The following is a 10,437-nucleotide window of genomic DNA, read 5'->3' as shown; positions in this document are numbered from 1 at the left end:
TGTAAATACTTACAAAAAATAACGTATGTGCAATATATATATATATATATATATATATATATATATATATATATATATATATATATATATATATATATATATATATATATATATATAAAACACTCCTGATATAGATTCTTAAAAATGTAATACATTGCTATGGTAACTACTAGCCACACTTGGTTTAATATAATATATTTTAATTAATTTTAAATCCTAATGAATAGAAACAAAATTCAACATTGGTGAGTTCACATAAATTCAAATAATATATTTTTATATTATAATCTGACGTGGCTTGATTTAGCTGTAATACGCATTCAATGTTCACTAACTTTATTTACCTTTTTTTCAAAATTTCGCTTACCGTTATGGAGTCCCAGCAAACACCAATGATAGAACAGCACCATACATCATTCAGGCTCGATTAGCTCCCTCTTCAGCCATTTCGCCTCCTGTGGCGAGATCAATGCTAGCCGGGAAAAAAATGTAACTGCTTTTGCATGTTTCTATAAAAAATAAATTAAAAATATTTTTTTTTTACTACGATCCGAACTTTTTGACCATAATCGTTAAAATCTCACCTCGATCCCACCGAACGGTCTGAGTGTTTCTTCCACCACGGGCTCATCCAGACTTAGGCTTTTTACCGTTTCCTCCATCCTTAGTCTTTATATTACGAAATGTCTCTAGCTGAAATCCAACTGTTGAATGAAGGGTTATAACCAAACCACTTGACTAAATACTCTTTACCACCGACACCCTTTCTTTCTTGTATAATTTGTTCCACGCGGTACACTTTTTTGTCCCCTACTTTCTGAAGCTCCTCTTTGTAAAACGAGCCTTTCACTTCTTCACCCGAATCATCTTTCAAGACGTACTGTTATGGTCAGTGTGCTATTTAATGTTGGGAACTAGCCATAACACAATTAAAAACAAAGTCCAACGTTCATTTATCACAATAAAATATAATCTTTCAAGTACACCGAGAAAACACAGATCCTTCAACTAAAAAAAAACTACTTCTTCAAACAAACTCAGGTTACGCTCTGCTGACGATACCACACACCGCTTACACACTTGTCAGGGGAGGCCACTCTCACACCCAATCTCTCCGTGCCTACACGCTTTCGTTATGAACATCTAGGCCACGTCACACCTCCCCCCTAAAAAAAGAGGTTTCTTATTCTTCCTTAAATTAAACAGCATTTCTAAGGTCTATCCTGCACAACTGCTTAACATGTACAGTAAAAATTTTAATACAATATTTATCTGACCTTTTACATGCTTTAAATCTCCCTATAAATAAATGATGGCGGGTAAAAAAATTATATCTCTACAATAAAATGTTGGACGTACGCATGAATTAACTACTTATAGCTTTATACGTCTAGTCTATAAGTCAACAAGGTTTTTAAAAACATTTGTCATTAATAAAGCATTTGAATTGAATCACAAGACATCAGAACAATGTTACTTTCCTTTCGTTTTATGAAGTGAGATATATTGAAATAAACCTAGTCAATGATGACATAATGAAAACTAGAAGCTGTTCAGATAATACAAGTTCGTACACCACTCTAATTTTGGTACAGTCTTTGGCTCTGGATGTCGATCTGGATCTCTCTTTGGCTTTGGCTTTGGTTTCGGCTCTGGCTCTGGTTTTGGCTCTGGCTCTGGTTTCGGCTCTGGCTCTGGTTTTGGCTCTGGCTCTGGTTTTGGCTCCGGCTCTGGCTTTGGTTTTGGCTCTGGCACTGGCTCTGGCACGGGCTCTGGCACGGGCTCTGGCACGGGCTCTGGCACTGGCTCTGGCACGGGCTCTGGCTCTGACTTTGGCTCTGGCACTGGCTCTGGCACTGGCTCTGGCACTGGCTCTGGCACTGGCTCTGGCACTGGCTCTGGCACTGGCTCTGGCACTGGCTCTGGCATTGGCTCTGGCTCTTCTGCTCAGCTCTGGCTCTGGAGTCAAAACATTTTTGTTTCGATCCTGCTATCTTGACATCACAGTCTTTAACTATGATTAAAGTCTCATTAGTATCTTTGAAAAGACTATTAACTTGATTCTGGATTAATGTTACCTTCTGCTCAGCTGCCCTTGACCTAGTTCTCCACTCTGTTGACTTGTTGCCTAGATGGCGTGTCTGGTTGACTAGGTCTTCTGCAAGTGGGACAGTAGCTAGAGCTTTCATGTTGGTGGCGACGCAATGATTTGCTTATGATGTGATCAAGGACTGAGATGCTAATATTGTAGCTCTAAAATTTGATAACTTACTTGCTATGCTAATGTAGTCCACTTTGTAGCTAGCAAGTTCCCTCAACTTCTCTCCTAGTTTTATCACTGTATTTTCAATTTCATTATTTATGGCCATGATGTCTGCAGCACTGTTCACAAGTTTTTTGGCTGTTGATACTAAGTCTTTTCCGGTCGGCGATGACTGCTGCCGTTAATACTAGATTTTTTTCTAGTCGGCTGTAACGCTGCCGTTGATACGAGACATTTTCTAGTCAGCTGTAACGCTGCCGTTAATACTAGATATTTTCTAGTTGGCTGTAACGATGCCGTTAATACTAGAAATGTTCCCGTCGGTTGTGACACTGCCGTTGATACTAGAAATTTTCCAGCCGGTTGTGACGCTGCCGTTGATACTAGACACTTTCCAGTCGGCTGTAACGATGCCGTTAATACTAGATGTTAACTAGTCGGCTGTAACGATGCCGTTAATACTAGAAAGTTTCTAGTCGGTCGTCACGCTGCTGTTGATACTCGATATTTTCCTTTTTGTCTAGGGCAGGGGTCTCCAAACTTTTCAGTCCGAGGGCCGCATTGACTATCAAATTTCAGTTCAGGGGCCAGTTTCTTCCAGGCATGTCTTTGATTTTTCTGGGTAAAGTTCCTCAGCCATCACCAACAAACAGTTTTTCCATGGAAAAAATTATCTCCGCCGGCCGGATGAGATGACCTTACGGGCCGCATCCGGCCCGCGGGCCGTACTTTGGAGATCCCTGGTCTAGGGGTAAAAACTTGTCAAACATCTTGTTGTGTTCAAATCCCGGACAGGCCCCCACTTGTTATGGTCAGTGTGCTATTTAATGTTGGGAACTAGCCATAACACAATTAAAAACAAAGTCCAACGTTCATTTATCACAATAAAATATAATCTTTCAAGTACACCGAGAAAACACAGATCCTTCAACTAAAAAAAAACTACTTCTTCAAACAAACTCAGGTTACGCTCTGCTGACCATACCACACACCGCTTACACACTTGTCAGGGGAGGCCACTCTCACACCCTATCTCTCCGTGCCTACACGCTTTCGTTATGAACATCTAGGCCACGTCACACATACATTACAGGCGTTGTCGCGTTCACGCGGCTGAACGTAAACAGTTCTTCCGTCCACGAAGGGGTATAACCCTTTTTAAATGTGTTTCGGCTTTGGCCGATCCGTACACGATCACCTTCGTTAAATACTTTTCGATAAGTAATGTCCCCTGGCTCGTATAAAGTATTCCAGACCCTTTCTTGATTAGACAAATTAACATTCACAGGGGCCATACGAATACTCCTATGGTACGAGTAGTTATAGTTGGTGATCAAGTCGTCTACGACATCGATGTAACGAAGACGATTTGTTTTTGTAAAGTACCGCTACATTTTTTCTTTTAATGTTCAATTGAATCTCTCAACTATAGCCGCCTTAATATCTCTTTATTCTCAGTGGTAAAGAAATGAACGCCTTCATCTTTAAGAAATTTTAAAAATGTCTTGTTGACAAATTCACTACCTTTGTCTGTTTGAAAATTTATAGGTTTTCTAGTCGTAAATATTTTACGTACGGCCTCCATGAGAGCCTTACCCGTTTTTTTCTTTATCGGAATCGCCCAAGCGAATTTGCTAAACACATCGATGCAGGTCAGTAGGTAAAAAGCACGACCATTGTGTTTTCGTAACATGCGCATATCTATGAGATCCGCTTGAAACTGCTGATTTATCCCACCGGTGATGGTGGCGCGCATCTGAAAGCGTCGCCGAAGAGGTTTATGTAACGTGTAGGTATCCTGATGACTTAACCATTCTTTAATTTTCTTAGTTCCAATTTCAGGGTGCGTAAACACACAGCCGTAGGCACCTGGTCTACTAGGATCATAGTAATGTCTTGTTAGTGTTTGGTTTTTTCCCACTCGTCCCATTTGGTAATGCTTGTTTTAGTTTTATTACTTCTGGTACGTTTCGAGGGTGGAGCTTTTTCTACGTGTGTCTTCGATTTCTCCGAGGGGCGAATTTCAGAGTCAGGCGAGACGGATTTCGTTTTAGTTTCAGATTCTGTTATGTCTATCGTTTCTTTTTTAGGATCGGTTATATTTTCTTGTGGTTTTTTAACCTCGGTCGTTGGGGTATTCACGGTGGGTGGTTTCACCTCGACTAATCCTAGGGACTTGTTTCTATAATCGCTAAGTCGCGTCGTGTAGAGTTGTAGTGTCTTTTGATATTGTTTCACTTTGTCGTGTGGTGACAAATCTTCCCTATTTAAGATATGTTCCATTTGCATATCCAAAAGGCGTAGACTATCGTTGAGTGTGTCGGGTGGTACGTAGGTTTTTTGTTGCATAGACTCTAATATACGAGGATCCATTAAAAGCATTTTCCTGGCCATCCTTAAAATCCCAAGACACCTTTAAGCACACCGAGGACTGGTCCGAGTAAAGCACCTAGGAAACCGCCGGTCTGCAAAATTTGCTTTTGTCATTTGACCGTTAATGTCTTTTTGGTAAGTTGTCCCAAGTTCACTTTGTGACGACGCAAACGCCTCTTCTGACCCGGCGTGAGGGGAACGTTGCCTTTTAAGACATTGTGACAGCACTCGCATAACGTTTTTACGAGTTGTGGCGAAGCATTTTCGACAACGGCTTTCACGGCGGGTGGTTTGGCCCGAGCCAAAAACCTTAACATTTCACCTTGTCGTTTTACCGACTCAGACTTGGTTGCTTTTATTTCGGGACGTAAACAACTTGCTGCTCGTAAGAAAAGATACTACTGCGTAATCTTAGATTATCCGGTGTTTCCTGTCGAAGGCCGATCAACAAATAACCATGAGGGGCCGATGTCGCGTCCTTAAAGCTTTCCTGAACATACGAAACACGACCGGGGTACATTTGTTTTGCCAAAGTTGTAATTTGTGAACCGTCTCTAGGGTTCTTGAACAATACGATGTAATGCGAATTGAGACTAATGGTTCTTTGTTCTTTATTTTTCCCGAATAGGTTTTGGACAATATACATGACACTAATATTACGATGGTGACTTCCTTTCGTAAACAATTTTGTAATTCGCTCATCTGTTTCCGCCATCAAATCATCGATGACGATTAGACGTCGACGTTTTCCATCCCCCATTAATCCACTTTCTAAGTCAGGAAGACCTTCCACAAACTGAACGTTCTTCAAGGTATCAAACAAAGGCTGCCACTCCCCGTAACAGTAATAAATTTCCTCAGGTGCAGGATCCATCATCTCTGACACCTGGGATAAAAATGTTTTGACAAATACTGATTTAACAATCCCGGTTGGCCCTGCGATCAGAGCGGTAAAGGGATGTTTCCATCTCGGATCCATCGTTTTAAATGAATCATTTTGATTCCACTCATACCTCTTATATAGGATACCGAGTTACATAACTTGCAGGGACAAGTAACAAAACAATAACACACACACATCAAAAATCACAAAAGACCTTTTATATAATAAATTTTTATTGAATAAAAACAACCCCATCAGCGAACAGTCAAGGTTCTGTCTTATTTACATATTTACATTAAAATATCGTTAAAGTCACGCTTGGTAAACTAAAAGGTCTTATATGTCTAGGGGAGATGTTGTCACATTGTCTGCGTCTTTTAATGTAAAACCAAAACATGAGTTTCTGTGTTGGGAATGTATGTGAGAAGTCATTCTATGGGATATTCGTTGAGGTGATAGAGAAAAAAGGTGGTGGCTGGTATGACCTCGACCGCGTATTTTGTATTTGGTCTAGTATGTTGTGCGTAGTTTAGTATGTCTGCATTGTTTAAGTGTTCTAAAACATCTTCAAAATCTTGTCTATTGTGAATTAATTTAGGAAGCTCAAGGACGCATGCATTATTATTACTCGAATGAAAGAACCTATATTCCCCTGTTTCTTTATGTTTTAATATGGTGTGATGACTGTAGTTGATTTTGAAACGTTTAGTTTGTGGAGTAAAAATGGTATCTATAAGTTTTGAATTCCAGTCTATTGGGGTAGTCTCTAGCGGGTTATGGAAAAAAATGAATGTGGATAAATGTTTGCCTGTATTAGCGTGTGTCTGTATGGCATCCCAATTGTCAAGGTATATGGTTTGCAATTCTCTGTTTAGGTTATAAAGGGTGTCAATTTCGTCTAATGGTAAGTCGATGTCGTTTATGTCCTCTAAATGTAGGTCTAACGCATCTCCCCTTAGGTCGTCTACAGGAAAAATATCGGTGTGTGAATTAACGGTACTGTCGTTGTTAGTCTTTACGCGTTTGTTGGTTGCTATGTCATCATACGTCGTATGTCGTTTTAAGGGGCTAGTGTTGGTAGCAGTACGAGTTGTTTGGGTCGCTGATGGGAGTTGAACAGTATGTGTGTCGGTCACTAATGTTGGTTGGTGTGTTTGTCTGTTGGTCGCTGATGGGGTGTCGTTCGGTGATGTTTGGTTGCTGTGTGTTTTCTTATAGTGGGTCGTCAAATTGTCAAGTCGTGTAAATACTTTCCCGCATGTTGTGCAGGGATGTCTTTGTCGTCCGTGTACAAAGTCGTGATGTCTTGTCAAATCGTTTCTGCGAGTGAATACTCGCTTGCATATGTCACACTTGTTACGGGTCATGGCTGGGTGGGTGGTAGGTTGAGCGGTTTGCATTATTGACGAAGTGTCTAGTCGTTGAATCAGTTGGCTTCTTGGGTAGTCGTTGGCTGTAAAATAAAAATAAAGTTTAAAGTAAATACATAAAATAAAATACATACTTAAAACAAGATTGAAAATGAAACATACCTACTGGTTTGAACGTGTAAGCTGGGGTTGTGTAGTTGGATGTAGATGGAACGTTTGGTTCAGTGGATGCCTCGGGGATGGGTAGGTAGCTCAATAGAGTCAGTGGGTGGTTAGTCTGTCTCGTAGGGTCAGTTGTACACTAAAAAAGGAATACATGTGACGACTTATTTAGATACATATTTAGTTAAAGGGTATTTTAATGGGCTTAGTTCCCTTAAAACAATTCATACTATTAACCTTACCTTGGTGTGCGATACAAAATTAAAGTAAATACATGTGAGTACTTATTTAGAAAAAGGTTTAATTAAAGGGTATTTTAATGGGGGTTAGCGCCCTAAAAAAAAAGTAATATTAACCTTACCTTTAATAGAATAAACACGCACAAAAGAGGTGGTCCGTGTAGGGTTAGGTAGATGTGATGATTGGTAAAGCTGGCATGGGTTAGTCTCGTAGGTCAACGGCGGTCTCAGGCTGGATAAGTCGCTGTGGCGCTTGATTTGAAGTCCGAAGTCGAAGTGATTAGAACAAAATTTTCGCGGTCATTTATACGGTTGCTCAGCCTAATTACAGCACCAGCTGTTACCTAATGGCTTCACGGAGCTGACAAACCGTGTGGTAAAATCCATTAAAGTGGTAACATCTGTTCCCACACTTAACGCAGAGAGGCACTTAATGGCTCGCATTAATCATCATGAGCTGTCAAACAGAGCGGGTAAAAAAAAAATCCATGAAGCGTGACCAAATTAATTAGGCGGACCATCATTTGATGGCCCAGCGGCTGCGATCAATATTAACTCGCCCGTTGTACGGTGCTTGACAAAAACAAAGGATCGCGGATCGATAAGTAACAGGTGTTGCACGGCTGGTTAATGGATGTTATACAAAGAATGTTCTAGTACATGCTAGTGTTAGTCTTTTATTTAAAACATACATACATTCAAATAAACAGTGTCTTTTATTTTAAACACCATACATCAAAGAAAAGAAATATATCAAATAAACAAATTAAACAAAGTAATTAAAATCAAATTAATTAAAATGAATTTCAAACTAATAATCAAAAGTAATTAAAATCAAATTAATTAAAATGAATTTCAAACTAATAATCAAATTAAATTAATTAAAATTTTAAAAATTTAAAAATTTTAAAATTTAAAAAATTAAAATCCAATTTCGTAACTACTCAATAAAAATTACACAATATAAACAAAGTAATTAAATTAAATTCAAACTAATTATAAAAATTAATTAAAATTTAAAAATTAAATTCAAACTTATTAAAAAACGCATTAAAATTACGTAACTAGGTCAATGATTACGTCACAAGGTCAATGATTACGTCATAATGTCACTGATTACGTCACAAGGTCACCGGAGATTAGTTGATAATCAGCAACTAATAAATGTAACAAAAATCACCCTTCACTCCTCTGCCACCCTAGGGTGGGGGAGTATTTTACTATATCTCATTGGGCCAGGCTCACCCACCCTCCGCATCCGCCTCCCCTAGGTGGGGGAGTATTTTACTATATCTCATTGTCCCAGGCTGTGTCACCCTCCGCCAGTTGGCGTAGTAGTTTACTATATGTCTTTGCGCCTTCCCCCTTCGCGCCTCCCCCTCCGCTGCGCCAGGCTCACCCAGGCGGGTGAGTATTTTACTATATGTCATTGCGCCTTCCCCCTCCGCTCCTCCCGAGTATTTTACTATATGTCTTTGCGCCTTCCCCCCTCCTGCTCCGCTAAAAATAATACCCGAAAGTGACCTAATATACTACTATTGTTGGTGGCATATCAACAGTCAAAGCTTCATAAACCAAATCAGCCTTGGTACCTTTTACGTTTGAAAGGTGCACCTGGTCTTTATCTGTTAAACTGACTGCTCTTTGGGGATACTTTATATTTTTAGCAAGAATACTGCTTCCAAGTTTAGTTACATGAATGCTGTCACTGTACAAGCGTTGTTTCCGAGCACCTGACTTAGCAGTGAAAAAATGTGTATTGTTTATAAAACAGTATTTATATCTAATGCAGAAAGACTGTAAAAAAGTATTATTTATATCTATTAAGTGCCTACCCATGCCCCGATATGGGGGTACGATGGATGAAAAACGGATTGTCGCGTTGGGAAATTCGTGAGTGATACGTCTCACAATTTCTAGCATGTTAGCTGGTGACAGTCTGACGTTTGATAGACTGTCGTTGACTCCGCAATGTAAGGTTACAGTTGTGGTGCTTGAGACACGTGAGTGGCTACTAACAACGTCCGTGATTTTTTTTAAAAATTTGCCCCATGCAGTGCTATTACCGATACGCGCTCGTAATGATCCGTGGCCATAATATTAGGATGGAGACCTTTAAGTGTAGAGTCACCAAGGATCAAATGGTGTTTTGTTGTTTGGTTGGTGTACGGGGTGGCGACATGTTGTGTGCTATCTCTATCAGTGCCGTAGTGAGTAGAGCGTTGGACAACTGGGACATGGACAGCCTTGACCGTTGGGACGCTGCATTGAGTAAAGTCACTTATAGTGCGTTGTCGTAGCAGGATGTTGGGACTCGAATGTTCCGATGGTTTGGATAAACGCACTCTGTCTTCACGCTGTGTTAATTTAACAGGGTTTGGGAACGGAACTTCTTGCTGTATGCTTGCCGATGTGATTTTTGTTACATTTATTAGTTGCTGATTATCCTCATATGTTGAGGTGGATACAGTGTTGTAAGAGGGCTGCTTGGCTGGGAGGTGTTCCTTTAGTGGCTCAGAAATATTTTTTTTTTAAGGTTGACGTGTCTATCTTTGTGGTTATGTTTTACTTTCACATGCCCAAAAAGACATCCAAGCAAAAACCACAAAAATAGAGAAAATAGCCAAAAGCGTTGGGCTAAAGATAAACTCCTGAAAAACCAAGCTAATGAAAATAAAAACCAAAAGTGCTCTCAAGACCTTTGCGAATGGAGCAGAGCTAGAAGAGGTCGAAGACTTTAAGTACCTCGGCAGCTATATATCAGCAAATGGCAGCATGGAGAAAGAAATTGCCACCAGAATAGCAATGGCAGCACAAGCTTTCAACAGACTCGCTAAGATCTGGAAATCATCCTCACTGCAGCAGAGAACTAAAATAAGGATCTATAAGTCAAATGTACCTTTTGTACTCCTCTATGCTGCAGAGTCATGGAAACTAAACAAGAAAGGAGAGAGCCGACTCAGAGGCTTTGAAAGAAGAACCCTCCAACGCATCCTCAGGATAAAGTGGGACGACAAAGTCCAAACAAGGAAATATGGCGAAGGACAGGATTAAACGACATTGTCTCAGAAGTTCGAACAAGGAGGTGGAGATGGCTGGGCCATGTCCTATGCATGAGCAAAAAAAGACTCCCCAACATGGCGCTGA

The sequence above is a fragment of the Physella acuta genome, unplaced genomic scaffold, assembly GCF_028476545.2.
Source record: "Physella acuta isolate Inbredline_101_S28 unplaced genomic scaffold, ASM2847654v3 ptg000251l, whole genome shotgun sequence".
NCBI classification, from domain to species: domain Eukaryota; kingdom Metazoa; phylum Mollusca; class Gastropoda; family Physidae; genus Physella; species Physella acuta.
This window is presented reverse-complemented; position numbering follows the sequence as displayed.